The sequence below is a fragment of the Poecilia formosa genome, unplaced genomic scaffold, assembly GCF_000485575.1.
Source record: "Poecilia formosa unplaced genomic scaffold, Poecilia_formosa-5.1.2 Scaffold38, whole genome shotgun sequence".
NCBI lineage: Eukaryota > Metazoa > Chordata > Actinopteri > Cyprinodontiformes > Poeciliidae > Poecilia > Poecilia formosa.
In genome coordinates, this window is record NW_006799977.1 from 6921 (window position 1) to 33967 (window position 27047).

Below are 27047 nucleotides of genomic sequence, written 5' to 3' on the forward strand. Positions count from 1 at the left end.
GATAAAAAAGAAGTATATTTCCACCAAAATCTCAGAAATTTTGTGATTAATCTCAAATTTTCAAAAGAAAATTTTTAACATTTGAAATTCAAAAATTTCCAAGTTTTTTGTAGAACATTTCTGATAATAATCTAAATTAAAAAAAACATCTTGCAGATTTCTTTGTATATATCTAGAAGACTTCTGAGATTATGTTCTAAATTTTTGGCAGAAATGTACATGTTTTTATGTATTAAAAGAAAGCTTTCAGTTTCTTTTGTTAGTAAATTTATTTTTAGTAATAAGAACAGGATTTAGGTCACATCCTGTTGTGGCCACATTGAAGCCACCTTAATTTATTACTGCATTTGTCCAGTAAACAGAGAGCTCTCACTTTCAGTATACTTCAAGAATTTTCACTTTGGTATAAAGATGTTGCTGTTGCACATTCACACATTTGTGGGGAAGTACCACAAGCATAAAGAGAAGTCTGTATTTATAAAAATATATGAGATTCAGATAAAGTCAGTAGCTTTATCAACCATAAAATTGCACAAATTGAAACAATAAAAAAATAATAATTTTTGATCAAATGTTTTTGCGGTGAGGATGAGGCAGTTTTTCAGCTGTACTGAAATGCAGAACTGCAATGAAAACACTTTTCACACAGCACAAGTCATGTGATCAACAGCCAGACGTTACTACTGCCAGAAACGACAAAGAAGATGATGGTTTGTTTTTGATTTAGTCAGACAAAGTGCAGCTGGTTCCACCAGAGCTCTCACAGCATCGCACAATTCATGAAAAGTTGTGTGGCATTCAAACGTGTTGAATCCATAATTATTCATAATTAATACAGCAGACTTAAATTTCCCCAAAACGCCACGTTAGCTGCATACGTTAGCCACAAATGTTAGCTGCATAAGACATCAACGTCTCCTCTGATGGTTGAATTCAGAATACATCTCATGTTTACATCCATTGCTGCCATGACTTTTAGTGACTTATCTCGTGAACAAACTAATTCATGTGTGATTTTAACTTCATTACCGACATTAGCAGAATATAGACAAAGACCTGCGCACATTTGTTATCTAAATGCTGCTTGCATCTGGTTGTAAATGATTGTAGGTATGCACAAAAGAATAAATAAAAGACTGAAGATTGTTCCTTTGCCTTTCATTTTCTTTCAAACAAATGCGACGTCTATATTTCCAACGAGAGGTAAACACTGAGAACCTACCAGTACTGTAGGCCAAACAGGGTTGAGATGCCGATGTATGAGGCTTTGGTGAGTCTGTCAGTCACCCTGGGTATCAGAGGTGGGTGGAGCTTATATCCCCAGGTGGCGGTCTGTGGTTTGTAAGGTTCATCTCTGCCTCCTCTGAACTCCTCCCCTGAGCCGCTGCAGGGTTTTTATGGGTAGCACGCTATGCTGAACATATTTTTATCACACAGTTGGACTTTTTCTTTGTCTTTCCTCTTTATTTCTGTCTTCATAAGGTTTTCCTGTGTGAACAAACAGAAAACATTCAGTTAGCTCAAAAAGCCTGTCTGAATGGATGCTAATGAGCATTAGTCAAGCAGGGTGGAGGAAGAGTTATGCTGTGGGAGACTAAATGAAGCCCCATCGTGAAAAACATGTGTTTGTGGCTTATTGAAGGACTGCCTTCAATAAGGACAATGAGCCTAAACTTACAAGCTGGTTTAGATCAGGGGTGTCCAAAGTGCGGCCCGCGGGCCATTTGTGACCCTCAGATTGACTTTATTCGGCCCCCAACTGCAATTCAAAAATTACACAAATTTAGCCTGCAGATGCAGGCTAAATTTGGATGGAGACTTTTAATTTGTAATCAGGGTAAAAATTTACACCAACATTATTTCCTTACACAAGAAAATGTAAAGTGCAATGCAAAGCATTTGTCTTTACATAACCAAGTTTTAAAAAAAGAAACTGAAAACTGGGTGTTTTTCTTCTAATTAGAAAACATGCAAAATTATAGCAGTTTTAACTCAGAAAATAATGTTTATGAAGCTGATTTAACAATAAACAAGTGTCTGAAATTTGTTTTCTAAGTTCTAATTGTTTATTCATTTTCAATTGTAAGTTTTAACTTGCTTCAATTTAAGCCAAATTATTATTTCAGAACATGCACACATTTCTCTCTTATTTTAACTTACATTATCAAGTTAAAATAGCCACTTATTTTACTTTAGAATAATTTAAAGTCCTGATTCAAACTGCATGAACAAACCTTCTGACCTGATAATGAGTTTTATTAAACATCTCGATGAATTCGGCTCAAGGTAACACACTTCCATCTCAGGATACAAAAACATGCCGCTAAGCACCCTGGGAAATAGTTCTCACTCCTGTCTTTTCCTTTTTTATTTTTTTAAGTGCCAACTTAAAAACTCAACTGGAGGTTTGACAAAATTAATAAAAAGTTTACGCAACTTACTAGTGTAAGTTTATCTTTCACAAACTCACACATTTAAGTTCAAAATCTAACTGGCCTTAAAGAGTAGAAGACAGTAGACACCACTAAATGCGTCTGAAACGTTTTACAGTGAAACAACATTCGCTGTTTGTTGGGACTGCTCCTTTAAGCTCATTTACTTCTGTTTGCCCTGCCTTTCCTCCTACGCTCTGCTTCCCTCTCTTTATCCCGACCATCCCTGCAAACAAAGTGAGAGCCAAGGGTGAATTAATAAAGGAGTGAAAGTAGAGCACAACTCCCCGAGGTCTGCCTTTTCTGGGACGCTCACACAGAGAAAGGCTCTCAGACACACAAACGACAACACAATCTACATAAATCTAAGCCTTTATTGTGATAAAAGGCAAAAATCAGATGCTACAAAGTGGTAACAAATCATTGTCTGCAAGTAGTAAAACTGAGGAGAATGATGAAAAAATAAGAAAAAAATTAGGATTTTTTTTAGCTTAGATGTTAAAAGCATGTTATTCTTAGGCTTTCATTCATATTCTTTGTGTTTATTTTCTTTTTAATGTTCTGATTGTTCATTTTCTTCTGTTAAATTTTGTCTCTGTACTACAGTTTTGATCCTCCCCTCCTTTAGTTTTTCCCAATTATCTTCTTTTCCTTTCTTTTTGTTGTCATTCATCATCATTCCTTCACGTTTCTATTTTTCTTTATTCCCTTATTTTTTAAATGGCTTGCTTATGTAACTCAATTTATTAAGTGAAAAATATAGAATAGCCACACAAACTGATGAATATTACTATTTTCCACTTACAGCTGATAAAAACAGCTGCTTTTACACGGGATGCTAACCAGATTTTTCCACACATGCTAGGCTACATGACGGATTTAGCCTAGCATGTAGCGCGACATTGTCTCCATGGTTACCAATGGTTAAACGCGCGCCTTCTCCATAACGCAATATTGAATATCTTTGTAAGTCTACAGACGTATAAAGTATATGAAAGTTAGTCTTCTTACCATGTAAAAAGCGTTCGCTGCAAAACTGCTTAAACCGAGGGCTGCCAGTCGTTATGATTAACGGCTGCTCTCCATCGCCGCCGCATCTTTCCTCATTAAGTTATACAGCAAAATAAAAAGTTTGGTTTCTATCCTTGTCTGTTTATGCAGCAACCCATGACCATTTTAAAGGTGAAATAAACTAAACACAGGTGATATTAGGCTGGTTTTTGAAAAGGCTTTAAAGGAACTAGGTGGTTTTAACGTCCATCATGGCGGAGCGGGCAGATTTCTGACGTCACATGCAAAGAGTCAATACTCCCTCTCTGTTAAATAACTTTCATACAAAAATCAGCTGTTGAGTCTCATTCCTGCAGATCTAAAATAAGTTATTAGTACAGGCAGACTGCTGTTCAAACAAGAGCATAACACTGGTCCTTAACAGGTTTTATTGTTCTAAGCAGTTAACAATTCTGGCTCATCTTGCGAGCAAAAATAAATCCCTCAGGACTTTGATTGTGATTCAACACACCGAAGCGGCACAGTCAGATGCTGGGGATCAAGCCAGCAACTGTTCAATTATTCTTTGAATTTCCTCACATTTCTGCCAGCCACTAAGCTCTTCATCCCCAAATATATCCTCTTTTACTCTGCTTCTACCATTAACTTTGTTTTGTTTTATTTCATCGTGTTGACCAAAGCGAAACAAGAAGGTGAATGAATGAAACAAGTAAAAACTCCTCGATAATCAGTGGATGCTCAGAGGTTTATATGAACTGATTGATTAAAATGTTTCAGTCATAGTTTTTATTTGATAAATGATAATAAATTAACAATTTAATTTGATCCACTGTTGAACAGTTTAAATACTGTATAATCTGACTAATTGTAACAAATCTGCATATAAATGGATGAGCACATTTCCTAGCAACAAATGAGAGAAATAACAATAAAAAACTGACAAAATAGAAAAAAAACAAAGAAATCTGCAACCAACTTAAAGCAGTGAGCAGTTTACCTCTGAGTGACGTTTACATTTAGGGAAAATAGACCTTTCCTCTGTAACTTCTACTCTGTTTCCTGTCTGATAACTGTCATTAAAGACAAATATTAGCACAAAAAAAACTGCTAACGTCTAAACTTGTAGCACCTTGCGTTACTAAATTATAACAAATGTGCCAGATATAATTAAAAAACCCTCAAGCAAATTTTATATTTTTCTTGAAACCCATCTTACTGAATATTACTAATGTATGAAGCTAAAAAATAACTTCAAATTAAAATCTCCTCCTCATTTAGGCGATGAAACAACCTGCATCACCAAAAATAGTCTGTATGAGATATTGGGGTTACTGGGAGGCCTCCTTCTAAACGGCCTGAACTGGGAAATTAAGTTTTATTAAATGAGAAGGTGATAGCTGCTGTCTACATCTATTATGAATAGAGATGAGTGTTGTAATTATTCTTGTTTAAATGCGTAAAATCCAAGTTATTGTCGTTAGAAACATTTACTCAAGTTTCTTATTTAGCAAAATTAATTTAAATGTTTCATCATCACTGAGCAAGACAGAGATCCCTTTCAGTTTTATAGCTTTTCTTTTAAAATATATTTTTCTTCTTTTTCTGCACCAAAATTATCATCAGCTTCCAGTAAAATATACCAATAAATATGGAGAGGTTTCCCCTTCATGCATGTATATTACCTCCTTAATTTGAAAAACTGACACAGTTTGCTCAGCCAAGCTTTTTCTTTTAATCTAATCTACCATGGCATCTTGGTTTAAAATTGAAAACACACACAAACTCAAGGTTGCCCAAATTTAGCACTTTCAAATACCTCATGATTTTCAGTAATAATGGAAAACGCGTATTGACCGAATGGGATGACCTGATCAGATATTGGCCTGGAGTCCCGATCAAAGCTTTGAAAATGACTAAACTTAGTTCACATCATGCACACATGTATCATGTTAGCTGCATTACCCATATGGAGCTAAATTAGTCTCAAAAAGATTCATAAAGCGCACAACTCTACAACGTAATTCACAGGCACGTGCAGAGGGGTGATGCTGGGGGGGCTTGAGCACCTGCCCTTTTTGCTCCTTGCCCCAAAGTGCCCTTTCACATAACAGAGGTAAACAGAGAACACAAAAGTTGTACTAAAGAGTAGTTGTACTTCAACATAGTTTTACTGAAGTAAAAATAAAAAGTAGCTATCCATGAAATTACTCAAGTAAAAAAGTATTTGGTGAAAAAAAAAACTACTCAAGTGCTGAGTAACAGATAAAATTATCAATCATTTAATATTTAAGAATAACATGATCAAATGGTCAAAAAACATAAAGTTAAAAGGAAATTTTAGTATTTTAAGGATGAAAATGACAAAAAAAATTATATAAAAAAATATATAAAAAACAACAAAAGAAAAATTTTTCACAATCAGTTTCATTCAACAAAAAACTTATGAAACTTTAATAAAAACTGCAAGTGTGCATCTGTCTGGTGAACTTTTGGTTAAAACATGTTTGATTTTCATTCGGTGGGTAGAATAAGAGTAAAAATACTTCACAATAAAATTACTACAGTAAAATTAAACAGTACAAAAGTTACTAAAATAAATGTAATTGAGTAAATGTAACTCAGTTTGGAGCTTTCAACTTTTGTGCACAGAATTCACAAGTGATGTGATGCATTCAAGGCTGGTGGAAAGCTGGGATATCTGAGAATTAGAACTGTAATGGGGGCTTCAATGCAAAATAAAAGCTTGAATATTTGAAATACAGTATTTTTGTTTGGCCCAGTTGGCCAAAACCGGTAAATTAAAAACATACACTTACATCAAAGTTACTGGATTCTAAAAGTACAAACTGCTGAAATATACTGGTGAATGTTTTTTTCTTTTCTTGGAAAAATAAAAACTCTGAAAACTAAGGAGAGCAGCAGTACCACCTCTATTCATATAGTTGATATAGCCTACTCTGTGTAGCAGCTGAGCTTTTCTGTTGCCTGTCTTATTCTGTGGTGTGACTCAATGTGTGTTAATTCACATTACAGACCAATATCACCACCTAGTGTAAGGAGTAGGAACAGGCCTGACCATTGAAGTCAATGGAGTGTGACCCACTTTTGATATGGAAACCCTCTTTTCAAACATTTTTTTTTCTAGGAAACACTCAACCTTTGGAAAGATGCTTTAATATTTGAGTATTGTTCACTTATTCATTTTTTAAAATCAGCTTAATAACTTTTCTAAACCAACTAAAATAACACAGGAAACTCAATTTGCAGAAAGAAAACTAATCCACTGAAATACTTGTCATGTATGATGAAACATCAATTCAAGAAACAAACACATGACCTGACTATGACATTTCCTTCCCAAATGGATTAGACAGTGGAAGTAGTGGTAACCAGGATGAAGCTGCCAAAATAAAAGCTCAGCAATAAAACAATACAGAGTGTAAGAGTTAAAAAGAAACTGAACTTTAAACATCATTGAAATATTTTATATCATGTCCAATATAGAAAGAGAAATGAAGGACAAATGGAAGGAAGACAGATTTTAAGTCATCAACAAAATAAAATTGCAAGAGCAAGAAATAGTCTAAAAAGTGAGAGTTGAGGAAGAAGAAGCAGGAAGATTGAGAAAAGAAAAGAGCCTCTTGCAGAAGCCCAAGGGGTATCCTGCTATCCCAGAATGCTCTGCTCTAACCTACTTTGGTATTTCTGTTTCTGTCTTTGTCTCTGCAGCGCTCTGAGTGGGCTACAGCTACCCAGTACACACCATATTTGAACGGGGTTGTAGGTGTGTGTGTGTGTGTGTGTGTGTGTGTGTGTGTGTGTGCGCGTGTGAGTGTGTATGTGTGTGCGTGTGCATGCGCGTGTGTGTGACCAAATTAAACAAAGACCACACATTTGAGTAACTGCAGCTTTAGGAAGAGCAAATCTGCAAACTTTTGATAATTACTGTTCCTATTTTTGAGTGTTTTTAAGCTCTGCATTTGTGTGTTTGTAACTGTGTCCTTAAAATGACTCAGTCCAAGTGTAGCCTATATATCTGAGTGTGTATCCATGGGTGAATGGGTTTGTGGATTGTATAACTGAGTGTGTGTGAGTGTGAGTGTTGTGAGGACTCAGTGGGCAGCGCAACGACCAGCTCAGCAACACTCCGTTACCATGGAAAACATCCATCCAGCTCAACTTTCCTCCTCATATTAATGACTTAAATAGGGATCTACTGACTTATTAATATATATTTCATATTTTTTGTAGATTTTGCTAATGTTAATTAAATAATATTGGAGAAAAAAAAATATGTATTCCATTGGTAGATTATTTCACTTATAAAATGAGAAAAATATCTTGTTATAAGTGAATTTATTTGCCTTTATCATCAATATTAAGGCATTATTTACTTAAAACAAGCTCCTATATCTTGGTGAAAAGTTACATGTAAGTTTGTTGTGTCTTATTTCAGCGATACAAAGATATTTGAACCAGAAACTAGACCAAAGATACTTGGTAAGAGTTTGTGTTTTTGCAGTGTAGTTTTTTTTTCAAATGAAAAAGAAAACTTTTTCATTTGAACATTGAACATAGAACTTTAACATTCTATGTTAAAGATTAGTTCCAATAAACAACTTCAGTGTGTCTCAAACTGAGCATAAAATGTTCAGAAAATGTTTATTTTATACTCACCTGCCCAAAGGAGGTTAACTAAATTCTACTTTTGTCTTTTTTATTCCAACATTTTTTTTCTAACTGATATAGGACCTGAAACAAAAACAAGCAGAATTCCCTTTTACAGTGCATGTAAGGTGAAATTGTATTATATGATAAATAATAATATGATAAATAGTGATACACAGCTGGAATCAGGGCTCCACCTGCTGCATGCCCAGCAACACAGACACAATTATACTTCTATTTTAGAGCACACTCTCTGATTCTCTAATAGTAAAAGCCCACCGGTGACATGTGATTTACACGTTAACACACATTAACCCTTCTGTTTGTCTCAGGTGTAGTAGGCTGACTTCACGACAGGAACGCTCAGGTTTACTGCAGTTATTCTAGAAAAACAGGAAACCACAGTGGTGGTTAACATCAGTCCAGCAATTTCTGCCTCTATACGTTAAATAAAATACAATAAATAATCTAAACAAACTACAAGTCAATAGCTCCCAATCAGCAGTTAGCAGCAGGTAGCAGCAGGTAGCAGTTATGAAATTAAACTAGCTAAAAGGGACATTAATAACAACAGTTAAAAATATACAAGACACAGCAAAATTGCTCATGGAACACAGTATATAATTAAATTTCTCTCAAATATGTGTTAATATATAATGTTAGTAAAGAAAACACAGAGCCAATCCTAACATACCAGTTACCAACGGCAACAGGAAAAGGGGGAGGAGCTGTCAGTTACTGGTTACTACGGTAACCACCAACTGGTCAAGAGCAGCAGAACAGAACTTTGATACATTTTTAGCAAAAGTCTGGAGACTTTATGACTAAACAAAATAAATTTAGAGAGTAAATAAATTCTGACAAACTTCAAAAGTTACATATAAACTTTCCAGTCTTTGTCACACTGTTGAGTATTTGGCAATGTCATAAACAGACAAGATGCCATATTTCAAAATCCTCTTCACACTGTGGGTGTGTGTAAAATTTTACTGTAACAACGAGGCAGCTTGAATTGTAGTCTATTTTATTCAGGTCTTGGGAAAAACAAAAAATGAAAGACATAGTGGAACATGGGCATATTTTAAGGTAGTGAACATTCAGTCTGTAGCAGAAGGAACAATCTGGCAACCTTGCTTAATCATATTACTAGAAATGTTTCTCTACCAGTGGTTTCTGCAAAACACGGCACCAACAAGCCAGTTTCTGTTTCTCTGAACCAACTATTTACTGATTCCAGCATTACTTTGTGCCTTCATCCCACTTTCAAGATACACTGTGCTCTGCCTAGATGAAGCACTGATATCATATTTACAATGAGAGGATTGCATGGTTTTCATGGCAACACACAGTTACGCTCATTGTCAGTAAGAACTCGATGTTACTACCAGTTGCCATTATCTCATGAAAGATAACTTTTAAATTTTTTTTTTTACTGTAGTTTGCAATACTGAGAATTTCTGTTCAAAACATAAAGGTACTCAAAATATCAGTATTAATTATAATTTTTGTAACCCTGTGAGTGCTAGTTGGACCTTATTGTTGTAGATTTTGACAATATTTTTTTAAGATCAATTAAATTGTATGCTAAGTCATGTTTTCCTTAATCTATAAAGAATACCGAAAATTTAGTTTTTTTTATTTTTTTATCTTAATTTCAGAACTGAACCATAATGTTTGAAAAAATAATGTAAAATATAATACTATGCAGAAATTTAAGTGACTTTCTGACTAAACAAAAGCTTATAAGTAGGGCTGGACAGTGGCTGAAAATCGTTTCACAATATTAGTGTTTCATATCAGTCAAATATCGATAATTATTGATTAGTTTTTGTTTTATTCACAGTTTTCACTCCAAACCATTATTTTATTTTTAAGCATTAATGATGCACAGGGGTGAAACATTAAACTGCTGCTGCACAAGTTACTCAACAGGTTGTTGCTAGGTAACCAAAGAGAGAGTGCGTTGCTAGGTAACCAAAGAGAGAGTGAGTTGATCCTGCATCAGAGTTCAATGAATTTACTGAAAATCCTATCGGTATTATAAATTGACATTGATCACACGTATATCACATATATTGTTACTGACTTATGGTCCAGCCCCAGGTATTAGTCAATTAAATAACACTTTTTTAACCACTAATCACCTTTATGGCAATATCTATTCTTATATCTAATCTAATGTTTACTATGCAAAAGACTATGAGCAATCCAACTCTCACATCTTTTATTAAACTTCTGCTACAGAATCAACACAACTCAAATATTACAGCAGTTATGCTAACTACTGTTTTTAAATGAAATCCTAAGCTTTACTTTCTTCTCTGATGATGAGTCCCTCACATCTGCAACATCTGCAGGTAAAATGTAACATTGAAAATAAAACTGATAGCTTGCCCTACATTTCGGATTATTTTGACCACTTGGGGGCGCACATAGAGCACTGAAATGATTAGCTGAAACTAAAATGAGGAAAAACAAACAAAACACCTTATATTAGTATAAAGTTAATTAATCCCTTTCTGAAATGGCAAACCACTAAATTTTGCACCCTTGATTCCAGTAGACATGTACTATTCAGAATGTATCTAAAGTGGCAGATTCTCCAACTTTATAACAGAATTTGATTTCTAATGAACTGTCCTGTTTTTCCACATATATCAAACAATGTAATGCCAGGAGAGATGGCAAGAAAAGGAAATTGCGTCACATTTTGTTTATAATTTTCCATTTATAAACCTTGGAGGTGAGTTTACATGCAGATTTATTCTTGAATAGAAGTTCTTAGGAGAGCAAACAGCCTGCATCCTAGTTAAACAAATTACTGTTCTCTTCTTCTTTTGTACATTTCTTGTAATTAATGTTAATAAAATGTCAAGCAGTAGGAGGTTGATGATGTGAGAAGTTGCAGATCACTACTAGAGCCTACACTGTTTGGGTTTGGGAAACTATCACTGGAAACCGCTGCATTAAACCGGATAACGGCTGAGGAGACACTGAGTCACCCTGTCTTTTTCTAATTCACGCAAACACTAAAACTACGACACGCACGCACTTCCAGGAACGGCTCTGCAGAAAGTTCTAAAGAAATCTGAGCAGCATAAAGATGTCAGAGATGTCCTGTTGATGTGTGGGAACAATCAGCACCACTGAAGAGCCTGCAAAGCTTCAGCCTGATCCCACCCTGGAGCTTTGTGAGAATGTCCATGGGCATCCTGTGCAGCGTGCGTGTGTGTGTGTGTGTGTGTGTGTGTGTGTGGGCGGACAGAGAAGCTGAGTTGTCACGTTGGCCAGAACATATCTGCATATTCATAATCAAGCAACATACAAATCAGGTAAGCAGAAATAAAACTTCACAAGCAAATTGAGAAGCAGTAATGGTGTCATGCTAAGGACAGCAGCAGAAAGCTGCACAACTTAAAGAGATAAAGTGAGAGCGCAAGAGGAAAGACACAATGGCAGAATATGAGAGAGAGGGAGAGAGAAAGAGAGAGAGAAGGAGAAAGAGTGGTAGGCAGGAGACTGTGTGGGTTGACTTTTTCTCTCTCCCGGGTGCTATGGAAACCTACAGAGCTGCAGCTCATCAGTGGAGAGGAGGAAATAAAGACAAAAAGGTAGGAAGATAGAGAAGAAATGAGGGGAAAATAGTCATAGAAGAACCGATTTCCTTAATTTTGAGAGAGAGGTAATCATCCGATACTTACATGAGATGCAGATCTGATCTACTTCACCAGATGTCTACAAAAATAAAAAAAATATCGACTGTCCTCTTCTGCTGTTCTGTGAGAGGTTTGACTGACAGACCGGCCCATCAGGTCATGTCTGCACGTTTGCAGCTAACAACAGTCGCCCCACTTATGCTAAGTAAGCAACTTTCTTGCTGTCTCTAGCGACATTTCAAACTTAAAAAAATTGGTATCGGCCAGGCAGGCTTTTTAAAGATCAGCAAGCAGCCAGAAAACTGCAATCGGTGCACCCCTAGTTACACAGCTGTTGATTAAATCTAACTCATGTTTGTGAAACGGTACATAAATGCAGATTTACATGTTTTAATGGGCACACACAACCTACTTATAGGCTAAGTAACGTGGAGGTAAGCGGTAAAGGAATTGGATAAATGATGGGTTAGTGTTTTTTCTTATTAAATTCAATAAACAAATCCCAGATTTAAAAGAAAAACTTGAGTGATTACTCTGGTTCTTTGTATCAAACATCTCTTTGAACTAAACCTGTAGCTAAATTCCCAGTATAGCTCTTAAAAGCCATGTATTTTCTAATGTTTTCTAATGATCAAAATAAGTCCAAAAATGTGATGAAAACCACTTTCTACAGCTTCATTTGGCTCATTCATGCTGGCGCTGAGATTTTCAGTTTTATATGTGCATGAATGATGGTGGGAATGGAAAGCACAGAAAAATCCCAAATGTATTTCTGAGACGCTGCTACGCTTCCTCCTCTCTGCTGCGTCTGCACACCACCATCCACACATGGCCCATATTTCCAGCTCCAGCATCCTGCAGGTTCTCGGATAATTCGGTTCAGCTTCAGGACGCCTGCTTCATAAAACAACGAGCAGCATGATTCTACAGAGAAGTAATTGGTGAAGTTAGGGATGTTATAAAGAAAACAGAAAGTTACCGAAATAAGACAATTTACAGACTCACTGTTTTTATCTGGTCAGTGAAATATAGGTCACCATGACAACACCCTTTGCTGTAGAAAGTTAGATATTTTCAAGACAAATATTTGCATTTTTAGTTCCACCTCTACACTTTAGTCGCTTTCCGGTGAGTTTCAATTTTAATGTTTTAACATCAGATCCATTGTTAGCCTTTCTTTGTCTCTAAATTATTCATCTTTTACTGCTAATGTTCAAAGGATTTATAGAAACATTCATGCTTAGAAAGATTGTTTTCTAAAACGGGGATGTTTGAATGTTCATTTGCATGTAAAAACAAAAACACGAGTTTTATAAATAAAATAAAACACAGGCTAATTTTGCAGTTATGAAAAAGTCAGAAACATAAATTAAAAACTTTCGCCCTTTCGTTTTCACTACTTTATTTAATATCAAACAGAAATCATCCAGTGTGATGCAAAGAAACTACAAGGTGGATAAACACGAATCACAGGATCAACAACCGGAGGTGAAGAAGACGACAGGAAGTAGTTAGAGGATCGTGACGTGGCATGTTGTTTAGTCACGTGTTTTTATTGCATTTCTTATTCAGCGGAAACAACGCAATTGTGCAATTGTTTATTATATTGATGAAAAAGTACTCATAAGATATTTTTCCATGTTAAAAGTAAAATAATCTGCCAATGGTTAATATAATCAATATTAAGGAATTGACTTAAAACAAGCTGCTACATCTTGCTGAAAGGTCATCCATTAGTTAGTTTTGTCTTATTTTAAGTTTAATAAGATATTTGCACTAGAAAGGGGGTCAAAAATCCTGGTAAGATGGAGTGTTTTTGCAGTGTACACATTAATCCGTGTTGCTTTGCTTCATTTGGACACAGACCTGAGGAAGATGCTGGCCATCAGTGGAGTCAGGCACATTGATTATGACTTGTTGCTTCTTGATTACACATTAACATGCTCATGTGCCGCTTAATAATGAGAACAAATGAAAGCTTGTAATTTGAGTGAGTCACTCTCTCAGTCTCCTAAGCTGTGTTATCGTTTTAAAGCCGTTTTATTTGACAGAAGAATTAGACATTGTTCGTGGTAGGAACCTGACATGCTTTGTCTCCCTCATCTGCCCCTCTCAGTCCGCCTCCTTCTGTCTCTCGCTCGCTTCCTCTTGCCCCTCTGCTCATTTCTCACAGTTTCATAATCTTGCTGAGAATGATGCAACTATCCAGTAACAGTATGGACAGGCAGACACGCACAGTCTTTTTAAAATCAGACCTCTCGGAAGGTATTTCTTAGCTTCAGTTTTGTTCTCAAACTAAAGATGAGGATTTCCTTCCCCTTTATATGTTTCTGTTTACAGGAAAAGTCTGGAATGTTTGCCGCTCCTCCATGTAAACGAAAACCAAATAAATGTAAAAGGAATAATCAGGAAATGTTTTATGAAAAGAAAGGTGGGTACAACTTAAGGGGAATACTGAATTTTAAAATATGCACTCAAGAGAGCTGAATTAAAAATAAATACAAATCTATGTTACTCAGGCTACGTTCACACTGCAGCCTGAAGTGGCCCAATTCAGATTTTTTGTTATTTATTTATTTATTTTGGCGTGGTCGTTCACACCACTACGACTTGTGTTTTTTCTTTTTTTATGTATTTATTTTAATAACTTTATGCTTTTATATGTTCTCCCGGGTGAACCGCAGACGACCTGAAAGTCTCCCGCATGCGCAGTAGAGGGCGCAATAACGTCACAGATAGTGAACATGCTCAGTGTTTTGCCAACCGCCACAGTGTTTGCAGAAGTAAACACGGATGCTAATGGTGGAGCATAGCTTACGATTTTGAAGTTGTCCGACCGGAGCAGCGCATTAACAACTCAATCCTTTACAGTCCGCCATGGTTGGTGTTTTTCTTCCCGCTTGCGCGTATCAGGACGCAGAAGAATGACGTTTCTCGAGTATCAGTGACGTTCAGGTCGGATGAATCATAAACACGTAGACCCCTCATGGAGCGGGTCGGCCCGTTGGTGCGACACGTAACAGCGTCCGCCATATTGAATGTGGAATATGTGCCAGTAAGCTAATACAAGTAAACGGACCTAACTTCACAAAGTGCCGTTCTACAAAGTGTTTTAAATTAATTCCTGTCATTGACACATTTTCTCACACACATTAATATATTTGGCAATCAAAGAAATGACTAAAGACAGCGTTTCTAACTTTTGATATGATTATTTAATTGTTTTGGGGCATTTCTGAATAAAGAGCACAATGTTTTTATTTGATAGAAATTATTCTGATAATTTTTATATTGACATTGATGAACAGACACACTTTTACAGTGTTTAGTTAAAGAACATATTTACATAATTCCATAATTTAATGTACATTTAACGTTTCAAGACAAATTATTTTCTTGTATTTATTTTTTATACATTATTGAAAAATTACTTTTGGTTTATAAATCAGTCATTGTCAATCATTAAACTACATAAACTACATATTTTTCTTACTTCTTTCCAGAGAAAAAAAAATATTACAGTATGTCAACTCTGCTATTGACAGCAAAGAGTTAAAATAATTCTAACAGAGCAAATTATTTTTATTTCATTACATAAGGTATAATACTCAGTGTAATACTCTAATACTTCAGATTGAGATTTAAAAATACACAAAAAGTGAAAGAATAAAACATTTATTTATTATACTGGGAACACTGGCCACAGGCAGGGCTTCAGTCTGCTGGTCACGCTGGGAGAACTCAATGACTAATGATACGTCCTGGTTCACAGGCTAAAGCCAAGGATAAAAGAGAAATTATCAAAGTGTAATAGAAAATATTTGTTTCCTTGACATTCAGAAAAAGACATTTTCAGCATGTTGGGCTCTGACTCGTAGCATCTTTACAGCTAAATACCGACATGGAGAAGCTGAGCTGGGAAACAGACTGAAGAACAGCAGCTCCAGCTCTGATCCTGACTGATCTTTCCTCACTAAATCCTCTGGTTTTTTAATGAACTTCCATCTAACAGCGGTTTTTCTCATCAGCTCTCATTAGAAAACAGTGTGAAAACGTTAGCGGCTATGCTAACAATCAGCGGTTATTTCGGGCCAATTTAGCTACATAGGAAATATTTCTCGGTTGTTTAGAAGCGAATTTCTGGCTGCAAAGTCAAGACATTCTGATCTTTCATACTTACCTGTGAAAGGTAATGCCAATGAATCCAGTTTGTTTCATAAAACGGTTGAAACACACAGAACAGGACTTAAGGAGCTCCTATCGCCCTGCTGCCACATAGAAGATGGCGGACGCTGTTAGTACGACTCAGCGCTGCATGAGGCGTCTACGTATTGATGTCTATGGGATGAATGCAATCTGACCGTTCAGATTCAGGTCATATTTGAAAAGATCGGCTACGTATCGGACATCCAAGTGGTTATTCGAAAAGAAATCCGACCTGTGTTGTTCAGACTGTAGTAAGATCAGATACAGGTCGCAAAAAAAGAAGAAAATTGGGTCACTTCGGGCTGCAGTGTGAACGTAGCCTCACATTGTAGAGATGAATTGATAATTATTGAGTAGATTTCATTAAATTGAAATAAGGGGAAGAATTAAATAAGTGTTCACTGTTTCCTACTCCTTTTCAAACAGAAAAGTAGCGGTAAACAAATATTTTTGTTCTTGGTTTTGCATGCACATGTTTTCTCTGTCTACCAATTGCTTATTTCTTGTTTTTAAAAAGCTGTTTGAAATAAATACATTAAATCAATAAATAATTGGTAACTTCTAAATCTTTTAATTATAGCAGTTGGCAAAAAACAAACAAACAAAAACAACATAACAGCTGGTGATCATTTTCCAGAGAATATGGTCTGAAATAAAAATCACAAATATTGAAAGACAGCTCATCCTCCGTGATACCAACACAGGCTATTAATAATATGGGAAACTAGTTTTAATCTTTGGAGAAACTTCATTTCTCTTCTGGAGAGCTTCAGATAATAACCTTTGGGAAGGTTTTGACTAGCAGATGAGGTCAGGGACCGGTTCATTCAAGTGGTGGGGTTTAAATACTTGCTCTCTATTGATAGAAGACTTTCTCCCTGTTTGTAAAATCGAGTTAATGAACTCTCCTGAAACTGCTCATTATGAGGCCGTATAAAGAAAACTACAGTTTTATCTGTTAAGGTTAAATATTAGCAATTTGACATGCTTAATAAAAGTATTTTAGTGCAGGAAGTCCAACAAAATCCAAAGCTGCAGTATTTAATTTTTTTTTTTTACTTTTTACTTTCACCATGGCTTGACAGTATGGCATTAGACGGATAATCTGTGAAAAAATCTAGCTCCCCTGAAAGAGGCAGCCAATCAGAGCCAGGAGACGGGCCTTAGCGTTTTCAATCAGCATTGCCTGTCATGAATGCTAAGGCTAGTTAGCATGGCTGCTAATGAACACAGATAAAAACAGGTTTCTGGTAACATATCACTGTTTTTTCACCATTAGCGCTAATACGTTCCTCTGGGCTCTGATTGGTTGTTTAGTAGCTCAGGGAAGATTTAGAAAAGCCTGATCTTTTCACAGATTATCTGTATCATATTACACTACCACTACATAATTTTAACAAATATGTAAAAAGTATATTTAGAAAAAAAAAAGTTACATACTGCTGCTTTAAAGCCGTTGCTAAAATCCTATCTGTAACACGCTTATATAGGAGGACAGAAATAAAAACTAAAATTCAGATTTCAGTAACCTCCATTTGCTTCCGTTTACAAGCTAACATTAGCACTACTGCATAGCTGGTGGCTGCAGGAAGTTAGAAAAGCTGCCATATTGTTATTACTGTAAAAATAAGGTTAAAAAAAACAAACATCTGGGACCGTTTATTAAATATTTATTTATTTATTTATTTATTATCTTGGATCAATGATGCTGGCAGTTTGTTATTAGAGATGTAATTTATCATGATTTTTTTTAAATATAGATGTATGAGGTCTTATAAAGCATTAACACATTTAATAAAGTAAATAGTCAAACTTCCTCAGGCTATCAGCCTTAAATGTTTTATTAGTTATTACCACATGTAGCGAGGACAAAAAGAGTCTGGAGTTTTTATTACTGCAGTTGTCGTGTAAAGTTTCACTGGCAATTTCAAAATGTCAGTTCTAATTGGCAGAAATCACATTATGTTAAGCATTAAAAGACTTCCTTCCTGGTAATTAGCAATCAGTGATGTTACTTTTATGCTGGCAATTATGACAAGAGTTCCTCTGGCGAGACGTGTAATGCGGCCAGCGAACGGGCAAGTTACTAAAACACAAGAGCGATATCACTCTCCCAGGAAACATTATCTGCTCGTAATAATCTGGTAAAACTTCAGAGCTGCCACCACCCCCGTACTTTAAAATTATTCTCCCATGCAGCAGGGTGTGTTGAAATGAGACATTCATCCCAGGCTCAGTCGTCTAAAAAAAAATAAGAAGTAATCAGAAATACATGTAAACCGATGTTATTTATTATTCTGTAAAGTCTTGATTTGGTTGGAGACCGAACAGCTCCACTTATTGATTAGGTAATAATGTGCAGCAATCAAATTTAAATAACCACATATGTTATTAATTTGAGTAAACTCGTCTGATTTATGTTGCAGTCATGTCAAAAGGTTCAGAGCACTTTGAAATGAAATTCAAACCAATTAAGAAACAATCAAAATAAAATTGGTACCAATCAGTTTCTGTAGGTACAAACAGAAAGAAAGAAACCAGTTGAAGTGCTGGGATTATTAAGAAACGTATTTATACAGCTTTGACCTCACAGGGACAAAGTCCTTGAAGCAGCTGAAGTTGAAAATATAGATCAAGCAGATATTTATAGACTTGTGGTTGTTGCTCCAAGGCTGATGCAGTAATAATGACTTTGGTGATTTGCAGCTGAACTAGCCTGCTTCTTCAAAGTGTCCATTTTATTTATTTTTTTTGGGAGGCATCTTTTTAATGCTTTGCCACTGGAGCACATTAAATCATCAACTAAAATGTAGAAACAAATGATTAAATATGTGTATTTTTAAAAAACAATGTTTGAGTAGGAATGTAACCAGAATCTTGCCTTTGATGTTCCCTTTCATTTAAGAGTTGTTAATGGAAAGAGAAACTGCATGTCCAATAATTTCTTTGAACACAGCAGGAGGGGAAATAGCAGGTACTTTTCAAAATTAATTAGTTGATCAATAATCCGATTTTTCACAGTTTTAAGAAAACTTCAACAAACAGGGTTAATTAAGATGTCCAGATCTGGTCCTGAGTATCGCCTTGAGGTCCCAAAATTTAACAGAAAAAGTCTATAAACACCTTTACATGTGTGACCTGCTGTTGGTCCACATGTAAAATGTGTTTATGGAGTTTTCACTACGACCTCTAGGGGGCGATAATGTGCTGCACCGCTGCTTAGAAGAGGAGAGGAAGAAGAGAACCAATTAGCAACAAGCTGTTTTGCATCCCTTCTCCTTATTCTATTATTTAAAATAGCCTCTGTTGTTTTTTAATTCTTTGTCATAATCTTACCTGCCTTTTTTGTCGTCTGCTGTGTGTTTGGCGCCACCCTGTGACTGGGAGTATTATTGGAAGTAGGCCTTTGCCAGGGGTGTCCAAACTTTTTGGGCCAAAATTGTAGATTCAAAAGTGGACCGAAAATAACCCAGCCTAAAAACAAGTAAATAAAGCTGTATGGTTTTTATTGTAGGGTCTTTGTAGAAAGAAAAAAAGGAGTAAATTTCTGCCAAAATGAAAAATTATGTGATTAACCTTAAAAAATCTTCTAGAGCTTGAACATTTTCTAGAAAATCTTTCAAAAGAAAATTTTCAACATTTGAAATTAAGAAATTTCCAGTTTGTTTTGTAGAAAATCTGATATAAAAATAAATTTCTAGCAAATTTCATTGTTTTTCATAGAAAATTTCTGAGATTACTCTCAAAATATCTGAGTTTTTTGGCAGATATTTACTACTTGTTTCCCTACAATGGCTCTAATATGCCGTAAGTAGCAGATTTTGCATGTTTGCCATATTAAAAGATAAACATATAGTTTTCAGTTTGTTTTGATTGATACATTTCTTTCAGTAATAAGAACAGGATTTGGGTCACTTTCTTTCAAAAAGCTTGTTATATTTTTCCAAGTTTAAGAAAGAATAAAAGCTGATTTGGCTGCAGTAAAGTTGGCTTTTCAGTAAAAGCCTCCTGGTTTTACCTTTTGTTAAAACTTGGTTATAAAAAGACAAAAGATTTGTGTTATACTTCTTGTGTAAGTAAATAATGTTGGTAACAATTTCCACCCTTATTACAAATTAAAAGTCTCCATCTGCATCTCCGGAACAAATTTGAATCATTTTTGAATTGCACTTGGGGACCACAAAAAAATCAGTCCAAGAGCCACAAATGGCCCCCGAGCCGCACTTTGGACACCCTGCCTTAGCCTGCCACTTGAAATCAAAACAGCAGGATGAGATGGAAGTTTAATGTGACAAATCTAAAGACTTAAAGACTAAATACATTTGAATTTAAAATAATATCTAAAATATTTGATATTGACATGAAAACTGATGATAGGCTAACGTATTAGCCTATTATTTTAAAAGTTTTATAGATTTGCTGTATTTCAAAACTGGCAGAGGTAAAATGGGAAAGATTTAGCTCTTCATTGTTAGAATGATAACTCATCTACCAGTCTATCCATTATCTATACTCACTTTTACTTGCAGGGTTGCAGAGAACTGATGCCTCACTTGGTACCAAAAAAAATGTATCATTTAGTTTGATTGATGCAGCATAAAAACTGAAGTTGTGATTCTCCACAATGCCAAACTTTCCTCATCTTTAATGTGACAAACTGGATATCCGTTCAGTCCATTTGTTTTTGGTCCAACATATCAAATGGACGAAATATAATTTCAGCAAGCAGCTCGTTCTACAGAGTTCTACGATTGGCATAATTATCAGCTGCAGGATTGTTGAAGCACAAACCATTTAAGGGTTTAAGGACGCTGGCCATCGATGAAGGGAACCTGACACCACTGAGGCATTTTGAAATGCCAGTCAGTTCTGATTCAAAACCTTTATGTTTTTAATGCATTAAAACAAAGAAATGTTTTATTTTGTCAGATTAAGTCCAAGCATATGTCCGAATAAAAAGAACAACTTCGTAAGAAGAGAATTAAAGCTGCAGTATGTAACTTTTATAAAAAAAACAATATGTATTTTTACATATTAGTTAAAACTGTGTCTATGTTCTGACAAATAATCTGTGAAAATATCAATCTCCTCCTCTTCCTCCCTGAATTACTCCAAGAAATGCACCTGCCCTGACAAAAACAACCAATCAGAGCCAGGAGGAGGGTCTTAGTGCAGTCAATCACCCTCGTGTACTTGCTGCTAAATGTGCTAATGGTACAGAAATAACTCATTTGTGCTAACTAGCCTTAGCATTCAGGATAGGCTATTATCTGCAGCACAGCAGAGAGCAAAGGGGATTGAGCAGCGCCACTAGGAGGGTGATTGACAGCGCTAAGACCCTTCTCCAGGCTCTGATTGGTAGCACTGGAAGAAGGCAGAGGAGCTTAAATTTTTTCACAGAACATCTGTCTCATATCAGACTGTAAAATATCCAGGTATTATTTATTAAAGTTACATTCTGCATATTTAAAGAGTCAAAATGGCTAATCCTAAATCTGACCTGAAGAACCCAGCAGACAAAATGTCCTCACACTTTGAGACTCTTGGAGAAGCTACATTACTAAAACAAGATAACTGCTGTTGACAGACTCCTACCAAAGTCAGATTTTTAGGATGTGCAGCAGGTTATTGCGCCTCTTTTGTTTTCAGATTAACAGTTTAAATGTCTCATTACAAGTGGAAAAAGCTCTAAAGTGTTAAAACCCAGGCATGGTCAGAGGGTTGTGTAAACCTTTACAGCTACTCTATATATCAGATTTCTGAGTGACGCCGTTATAAACTGACCACAAGACAGGAAGATATTTGCACCTCCTGTTACCACGTTGGCACTTACACTCTGTCATCGTGTGATTTAACAGGCTTACTAAAACACGACTGAATCCGGCCAATCCCTCAGCTCTGCTGTGGAAGTACTCTGCGGTTTACCGGGGCTCAGGCCGTAATCGCCGGATTACCTGCGTTACTGTTTCTCTCGGCTGAGGGCCATCCCAGCGAATCCGTGGGCCGAGGTGAAAATCACGCAGGCTCAAATCCGACTCATGTCCTTCCATCTTCGACTCATCTCCTCTTACTTTCCTGTTCTAACGAAGCAGAAACGACTCCCTAAAAGTTCGTATGTGTAGTAGACGGAGAGATTCAGAAGATGAGATGTTTCCTCCTACGCAGGCAGGCAAACAGGCAGCAGCTCCAACACCTCCAGCATGTAGCTCCTGAAACACTATGGAATACCTAATTAGCTCTCACAGATAGCAAACAGGAAGCCTGCAGACTCCAGCCGAGCTGGTAACCGATGGATTGATTGCACAGATTACGCAGATAGGATCTGGATGTACAGTAAGATCCCAGATAAACGGAAATAAAACTACAAACCAAACAGCTACATAGCTGAAATAAACCGGAAACCCTGCTGAGCTGCCATGTTGTGGAAACAAGATGGAGAAGAGTTTTATGAACAGCGTGAGTCAGATATGAAGATGGCTAAAATAGAAATGTCTCCACGCTGTAGGAGGTGTTTCTATCTGCACAGGAACATCTTCGTTTTTCAAAGATAAGAACGTTTATACCAACCCACTGCTTAAACATGGATTTATTAGCTGTGTTAAGCTATTTTAAATAGATTATTGAAGGTTTTGATGGAGAAATGCTTGAGGACTGTTAGTAAAATTTAGAATCAAAATTTGATGCTGTAATGCGAGTGTACTTATTGAAAATTGTGGGGAAAATCCATTTTTAATGTTTTTAACAAAATCACTACCAGTTATTATCAATAACTTACTTTTCTTTCTTAATGTTAATCAGTGTCTGGAAACTTTTATCTCATTTTTATTCCATGGAAAGGCCCAAAATGGAAAAGAGGAGAGAACATGTCATTCAGATACGTGTTGATCTTCATTAGTAAGAAATTAGTTTAAAAACACAGCTGCTAACATGACTGAAATTGTGCTCAGCAATGCTGGATATTTTCCCAACATGCACAGTAGAGGATGGCAACAATAGCAATAAAATATCCAAAGTTTTCACTAAAGAACAACAGCAAAGAAAGCCGTAACTACTGCAGAAGTAGTCAAAAATATAAATTAATGCAGTTATATTAAAGGTCCAAGAGTTACAACCAACATTTTTGTAACATTTTTTCCACAAAATCATTGATAGATAATGAGATTTTGAGTTTTTTGTCAGCCTTAGCTTTTTAGGACATCCTGTCACTTCCTAAATAAGTGGCTGCGAGGAAATGGCTGCACAACAGATGTGCAGTTATACAATTGTACATCTTTGAAAAGCAGAAGTGGATCCCCCTGCGCACCCAACAGGAGGTTTCTGCATTGTAAGACGACAACAAAACACTTGTCTTTTCCAGCAGCCATTGTACAGCGGTAAAACCAACCAGCTTTGCTTGGGTTACCAGGAGAGGGGCGTCGCCTGCTGATTTGTCAATTTATATTCAGAAGGTTTTTTAAATGACTCATTTTCCAGACACCAAAAATAGTTAACTTTTTTCAAAAACCAGCTGGGTTAGTTTGATTTTAGAATTAGTAGAAATGCAAATGGAAGTACAGAAACGTGCAAAATGCTAATTTTGCACAATAAGTCCTCTGTGATGTCATCATGATTTCAACTGGAGTTGTAGAAATGTTTCCTGCCATCAGCCATCACCATCTTCAATAACTCTTTGAATAATTGATGAACTACAACATCATTTAATTTCCCTTTGGGATTAATGAAGGATTTTTGAATCTGAATTTGCTTTGAATTTGAGATTGTAGCTCTTTGGCTGCAACTTGTCCAAATGTGTCTGGTGATGCTAAACTGGTTGGTACGGTAGAGGATCTGTAATGGTGTGGGCTTGTTTCTCAGCCAAACGACCTTGGAGCTTTCATAGGGCTAAAGAAATCATGCATACTTTTACATTCACTCTTCTATTTTTATCTATATGTGTGGCGGAAAACTAACGTCTCTCATGAATTTCTAAACGGACAAAAGCCAGAGTGGAAGAAGCTTACATTCAGACATTTAAGGGAAAAAAGTAATAAAAAACCCTTCAGGGTGCTAAAAGTTTTCACACCTGGTCTGAAAGCATGTGAGCCGTCCTCAGGTGGTCAGAAAGCCGACTTTTGGCGTGAGAGCAGCCAAGCAGAACGTGAACGCCCTGACGGTGCCGAGACCCGAGGGCAAAGAGGGCCCGGCTGTCGCCTGACCCGAAGTAACTAATAGAGGTTTCAGCGACTGCTGGCGCCGCTTCGCTGACACACACTCCAATGGGACGCAAAAACATACCGCCAGAAAGACAGAGAGGGAAGGAACTAGTTACATTTACTGGAGTAACTACTTTTGAAAAAATGCACTTTTAGGAGTAATTTTACTTTTACTTGAGTAATTTTATTATGAAGTATCGCTAAAGCTTTTTGTTGAAAGAAACTGATTTGGAAAACGTTTGTTTTGCCTGATTTTGTTTTTGGCTACTTATATGAATTATTGTCATTTTCATCCTTAAAATACCAAAATTTAAACTTAGCTTTATATTTTGGTCCGTCTGATGTAATTTTTAAATATTAAATAACTGATAATTTGATCAGTTGCTCAGTACCAAAGTTGGGTAGTAGCCAGTTACATTTAAAAGAGTAATCTTTTTGAAAAATGAACTTTTAGGAGTATTTTTACTCTTACTTGAGCAAAATTTCTGGCTTTTCTACCCACTGAATGAAAAACAAACATGTTTTAACCAAAACTTTAACAGACACAGAGACACATCTGCAGTTTTTGTTAAAGTTTCATAAGTTTTTTATTTTAAAAAACTGATCTGGAAACATTTTCTTTTGCCTGATTTTTTTTTTTTTTTTTTGTTGTTGTTTATATAAATTATTGTCATTTTGGTCCTTAAAATACCAAAATTTCCACTTAACTTTATATTGTAGCTTGCCTGATTATGTAATTTTTAAATATTAAATTATTGATCAGTACTTGACTTTTTACCAATACCTTTTTACTCTTACTTTTATAATTTTTTTGGGTTCTCTGCCCTCCTCTGTAGAAAAACATCCAGATTCCTTCAGACTCAAAAAGTAAAGTGTTTTGGTTCATTTATAGCAGGTAGAGAAAAACCTTTTCTGGACCAAAGGGAGAGCTTAAAGCTGCACAGAACTGACAGAAGAGTGTAAATGAAGTGTTATGTAATTAATACTCCTCCTCTTATGCAGACACAGTAGACAAGCCCTAGAAATCCTGGCCTAAGCTGTAACTGTATCCGCGTACCGATGGATGGAGCTGCTTTAAATCCCTCCGGCTCCTATATGCTCATATAGGGGAGCTCCCCTTGACTCAGCTAAAGCACAGGCATGACTGACACTGTAACACAAGCTTCATGCAGGATACGGGTTAACACCAAACCCGTTCTCCAGCCACGCAGTATGCAGAAAATCTCTCTGTCTCACCCACACACACACAGATAGATAACACACCAGCCAAAAGGCCACCTGGTCATGCACAGTGACGACAAGGACAGGTAACAGAAAAGAAAGTGTTGTGATTCTTCTCTTACCAACAAATCCCTCTTCTTTGGGAATCCTTCCCCTCAGCCGGCTTCTTCCTGCGCTGCAGCTTTCATCTTTCCAGCAAAGAGAGCAGGAGGAAAAAACTGAGGGACTTTAAATAATTAGCATTCCACTTGCTCTTGTGTTTTCTCTCCAGCTCTCCTCTCTTCCAGATTTCTCCACTGTCTCCCGGGAAGCAGGAGCATCAGTGATACACCGCCGCGCGCTCCGCTGCAGGAGGCTGAACGTCAATCACACAGGTAGCCTAGGGAACCGATGAGCCCGCCTCGCAGCCGGCCCTGATTGGCTGGCCGTCCGACAACCAGAAGTCACAAGTCATCGTGGATCTACAGATGGGAACCGAGAGATGTGCCGGGATCATGCAGAGAGCTAAACAAACAGTAGTGTATTGCAGTACTTGTGAACTCTCTTCCTCTTCTCTCGCGCTGACTTCAGAGCCCACTGCTTTATTTTACAGTTGCTTAGCAACAGACTGTCAGCAGTGGATGTTGCAGAGAAGTGGGAGAGAGGAGAGATGAGATCAAGTCCTCAACTTGCTCTTTCTCTCCGGCTGTCAGAAGTGTGGATAGATGTTGAATATTTCAGCTCTGAGGAAGGAGCGGCGTCTCGGTGTTGATCAGGAACATTACGGCATCAGGAAAGGAGGAGAAATTGTTTCAGAAAGCAAACTACGGTGCTTTGATAAATGTCTGAACATTTTCACGTTTTGTCCCTTCATAGACTGTATTTTATTGGAATTTTACAAAAATAAAAATCTGAATTGAACTCCAGGTCAAACATTTCTCCACAGATGTAAAAGTGCGCTCATCTTTAGAACTATCTATCTATGTATATATATCCCATCCCATTTACCTTCTAAGGTACAAATCAAGACTAAAAGTCGCTTTTGATGCGTATGATTTTGCTGATGGCACTCATCAAAATGTAATATTTGTTATGGTGTTTTCTTTATAACTTAGTAATTTTGTGGTTTTATAATGTAAAGCACCTTCAACTGCCTTGCTACTGAAATGTGTTACACAAATAGCACAGACAGACTGTCATACAAAATTTACTTTTTTACTTATTTGCTGAAACTGTCACTGTATGGTGACAGTATATTATGTGACAGATAAAAAAATCAGGCTTATCTGCCTTTTCTCAACTAGAAACAACCAATCAGAGCCAGGAGGCGGGTCTTAGAATTTTTTCCGTCAGCAGAACCTGTCATGAATGCTAATGCTAGTTAGCATGCCTACTGATGATGGCACATAAATGATTTTCCTGTTGTTTCTCCTCAATTAGCATATTTAGCAGCACCTTCACAAGGATGATTGACAGTGCTAAGCCCCTCCTCCTTGCTCTGATTGCTTGTTTTTGACTGGGAGCAGTGCATTTCTTCAGACAGCCATAGCAGCTCAGGGAGAAGCTTGATTTATTTTCTCAGATTATGTCTCATACTGTCACAACATGGTGACAATTTTAACAAATATGTAAAAGATATTTTAAAAATAAAAGTTCTAAACCGCAGCTTTAAACATGCTGTG

At 36.5% G+C, this 27047-nt stretch overlaps 1 long non-coding RNA gene across 1 annotated transcript; it reads right to left on the minus strand.

Moving 5' to 3' along the window:
• Positions 1-1453: 1453 nt before the first annotated feature.
• Positions 1454-26322, minus strand: LOC103137184 (uncharacterized). Its single transcript, XR_001661922.1, has 2 exons — positions 25509-26322; positions 1454-1488 (listed from the first exon to the last, which is right to left on the minus strand). It is a non-coding gene; the product is annotated as an uncharacterized LOC103137184 (long non-coding RNA).
• Between the last annotated feature and the right edge of the window lie 725 nt (positions 26323-27047).